Here is a 4,621-nt window from a genome sequence, read left to right as displayed (position 1 = left end):
AATAATACAAATTACGATGATTATCCTCTGGTCCTGATTTTGCCTACCTGTTTTTGTGCCTTTAAACTATAGTCTTGATAATCGCAGTTTGTATCATTATGAACATTTTATCCCTGGTGTCATGAAAAAAATTTATCCTCAGATGATAAAGTTTTGATCGACTAATATTTGGTTGTTTCACTTCATGTTAAGGCAAATCGATAATTCAGAATCTTAGTTCCCAGGTTGATAAAGATAAGCAGGAAGTTAAAAAAGGATTTTTGTTGACCACATCAAAAGGATGATGGTCAGGCGCTGGTGGAACGTATGCCTTCTTCTCTCCATCAGGCTTTATTAGGGTGTTGACCTTGGTCATGTCAATGTCATAGAGCTTCTCCAAAGTCTGCTGGATCTGGGGCTTGTTGGCATTGACATGCACAATGAAGACAAGTGTGTTGTTGTCTCCTATCTTCTTCATGGTGGACTCAGTGGTCAGGGGAACTTGATGATGGCTTGGTGGTCAAGCTTGTTTCTACTGGGAGTGCTTTTCAAAGGCTATTTGGGATGCCTTCAGAGCTACAGTGTCCTGAGCTGCGAGAAGGTGGGTGACATGTGGGTCTTCTATTTTTGTGTGGCTGTGAATGCCTTTCAGCACTGCCTTCTTGGCCTTCAAAGTCTTTGCTTTGGCTTCAGCTTTGAGAGGGCCAGGAGATTCCTTCTTTCCTTTCAGCACCATCTTTGTCCAAAGCATGCCTTTCTCTTAAATGGGAATGTTTATTCTGATTATCCTGTAATCCCTCTCTCGTTTTGTGTTGTGTGTATTAGAGTTTGTTAAATGTAACACTTAGTCTAAAGACTGAAAGTCTAAATTGGGGTTATAATGACATTAAGGGAGAAATAAATGTCATCTGGCAAATATGAACGCAGAGAAAATAAACACATAATCACCTCTAGATGTAATAACTGGACTCCATTTTAGATTTTCTTCTATAATCAAAAAGATGAAGATGTTTTCAGTTTATTGTGGCATTAATATTTACATAAGACATACTCTTTTTTAAATAAAGCCTGTTTGAGAAGTAAAGGCAAATCTATGGCTACAATCATAATTTATAAAGAAGCTCCTTGGAATCAACTGTTTCATCTAGAATTTACATCTGGTTTTAAGTTAAAGAGGATCCAATTAAGGGTAACTAAACATATTTGAATTTAAGTGACTTATCCAATTAAAAGTCTCTGAGTAGGTGAATAGAGAGATCAGGACTGGTCTGCAGTAAAAGTTTCTCATTAATGGTCTAAGATTCCACCTTAATTCCTCTTTCTCAAAGTATCAAGAGGCCCCCAGCTTCTCCAGTTTTCGCATCTGCATTCTAGGAAAAAATAAAGTGAAATTGCCAAAAGCCTAAAGAGTCTGTGCCAAATATATGCTATTTAAGTTTTCTTCCAAGTTCCTACTAGTGACTTACATAGTTTGGTCAGAACTGTATCATAAGATCATCTCTAGATGCAGGTAGGATCTGGAAAGACATTGCTGGCTACAAAAATTACAATCCAGAAATACAGTGGCTTTTTTCAGTAAGAAAGAAGTGGAGAATTACAATTTAGTAGAAGACTAGTCATAACTGCCATAATTGCCTATCAGGAACATGAAATCATAGCATTCCAATTAAGGACAAGATGCTCATAAATCATCATTCTTTACCCTAATGAGAAAACTTCTAAATACTGATAATCATTGTAAAATTCTTCTTTGATGGATTTACAAAATGGTGGACTACATGCTTAAGGATCCATCTTCTCACCTGGGAATTGGAACTTCCCCACTGTTTGCATGACTGCCGTGAGGGCTGCAATGTCTTTATGTGGACCCCTCTCTCTGGGTACAGTGGATTGTTCTGTGTGTGTGCTGGAGGGGAGGAAGACTGTCATTAAAATGGGTTGCCTAGACTGACCCATGCTCAATAGCACAGTTGAATGGTCCAGAGTTGTGCACCTGAACCCAGCAGAAGTGTTTCCAAGGAGTTTTTCAAACTAAAATTGAGAGCGACACCAAGTCAGTGTCTCTCTGGAGATAAAAACCATAATGTACATGGGTAATATATGTCCAGATAAAAGAGAACCAAGTTGATATACAATGAGAGACAAGAAGGAGCCATTTGTTCCTGAGACTCGGCTGCAAAATCTGATCTTATTGCTTTGGATTGTTTAAACATTCTTTGTTTTACCTGAAACATGAAATTCTCATTTTTGGTTTAGCACATTTATTTGACTTTCTCTGATTTTGATCAGTAGATATTGTTTTCTCCATTAAAGGAAATAAGCATCCTCCTTATCTGATATAGGTATCAACTAATAAAATCTTGAATGTGAATTGGCCCTAAGTATATGCATACTATGCATTGAAAAGCCAGATAATATAGTGGTTTTGATCTGTACCAGTTGACATAAGCTAGGTCATGCTGCAGTAATCAATAGTAAAAATTCTTAGTGGCTTATAACCATAAAGGTTTTTATCCTATGGGTTTATCTCAGATTGGCATTAATTCTCCTCCACACTGTCTTCATGTTGGGATCAGGCTGACTGAATGACCTTTATCTATAATTTCACCACTTTCATGGGTAAGCCTGTTAAGCTTTCAATTAGAGGTGGCCGTGTCATTTTTACTCAAATTCCTTAACCAAGGCAAGTTGTAGGACCACTCTTAAATTCAAAAGGGCGTGAGATTGGTGGATATTTTGAGCAATAATAGGATATTCAACAAGAACAGAGACACTGGACTGCATGGCTTCAGGTTCTGACCCCATCATTTAACAAACACGTTGCTGTACCCAAATTACCTTCTCTGTGCATCACAGTCTTCACTAAAAAAGTAGACATCATTTTAGTAACATCTGCATAGAACTGATGCAAGGGTTCAACAACATAATGGCTTGAGCATGCACTGTACATTACCTGGCTTAACAACATCAGCTTTTAAAAATAAAAATGTGCTGTGATGTTGGATTCAAATATTGACTCAAAATGTTAATATCTGACTTAGATAAAAATAGCACGTATGCTCTAGTTCTAATCCAGCTTCATTTACTGAATGGCTAAGTGCCTCTGTCAGTAGTAAATTGTTTGCCTGGGGCTTTCATTGTCCATTCTTTGTTCGCTCAGATGCCTTCAATCTTTTTACCTATTGTCATAAAAGACACTTGGTTAAAATGAAGACTCATCAGCTGCTCTTAAGATATAACAAAAATAAACCACAAGCCCTTCTTTACAGAAAGTAAATAATAAAAACAAGCTGGTACCATGGAGACAATCTAACCACATATTAAACGATCACTATGATTCACTTGCCCAATGACGCACTCTGCAATATGGAAGTCTGTAGAACTGGGGTCGCTACATCGTTGACCTTTATTTGATCCTCTGAAAACACATTTTTCATAATTACCACTTGTTGAAGTTCGTTAATCCTTCTCTCGATACAAATACAGAATATCTTAAATTAATTTTGTATTTATCATTTCAAGAGTCAAACATTTTCCTATTTACTGGATTTATCAGCTGCCTATAGAGTAGTTCAGCCTTCGCACCCCAGGAAACCAAGTCAAGCTTTGCCTAAGAGGAACTTCACAGAGCATCGTCTCTCGAACCAGAGAAACTATGTTTCTGTTGTTATTAGTTCCAGCCTTTCAGGCTCTCACTACCTGAATCCATCTCTCCATCTGCCTTGAGCTTAACCATTGCTCCTCTTGCTGCCTCTGGGACAAAAGGGACAATATTGTCTCCTGTTTTATAAAACGAGATAGACTTGGCATCACATTTTGCCCTTGATTTCTCCTTCGGAGTGACTTGGCCAAAGATAATCATCTATTATAATTGCTTTTTCCTGGCCCCAGTGCGGTATCCAACAGCTCTGCAAGAGGCTAATTGTTTCTATTTTATGACCAATAACCTTCCAAATATTGATATCATTTTCTCAAAATCATAAATAAGAAATGAGAAGATACTTTTTAGGTATCACATTTTATTTGAATGTAAAACAGGAATTCACACTGGACAAACTGCTACAATTCTATGATTCATAAATTTATGAATATTTATGAATTTTTATTGTAACTGTAAGTTATGAGAGATAACATTGCTATCTTAAAATTTGTTTTCAAAATTGAAAGAAAACTACTGTTTGTGGTCCTAGTTAAGGGAATAAGAGATCTCATTTAAGCTCAAATAATAAAAGTTCATGTTTATAAGCTCTTTGAGAGATACAAAACGTATGCCTTTATTTTATAACTTGTGCTTAATTGAGTTCGTTCTGGTAGATCTCTGCAAGGTACACATGTAACAACACTAGTTAGAAACTCAAATAAAATGAACTGCAATTCAAGAAAATACACGCTAGTAATATATTTATATTAGGACAAATATCATCGTGAAGTTTTTCTTTCATACTTCATGAGAATTAGAAATGAGTTGTGCAGTTTCCATATTTATGTAACTTCATATTTTTATTATTGCTATACATTGCAACTTGTGTAGAAAGGCATATATGCATAAAGTGGACTAGAATTACATTGAGAATCTCGATTATTTTTCTAGCTGGATAAGAGAAACTGCAATTTTCCTGCTTCTTAATTCTGCTCACGAATG

The 4,621-nt window shown here is 36.4% G+C and overlaps 1 pseudogene; it reads right to left on the bottom strand.

Moving 5' to 3' along the window:
* Positions 1-205: 205 nt before the first annotated feature.
* Positions 206-715, bottom strand: LOC100630563 (large ribosomal subunit protein uL23 pseudogene; annotated as a pseudogene).
* Positions 716-4,621: the final 3,906 nt, after the last annotated feature.

This window comes from Equus caballus, chromosome 30 (assembly GCF_041296265.1).
Source record: "Equus caballus isolate H_3958 breed thoroughbred chromosome 30, TB-T2T, whole genome shotgun sequence".
Classification (NCBI taxonomy): Eukaryota; Metazoa; Chordata; class Mammalia; order Perissodactyla; family Equidae; genus Equus; species Equus caballus.
This window is presented reverse-complemented; position numbering and strand designations above follow the sequence as displayed.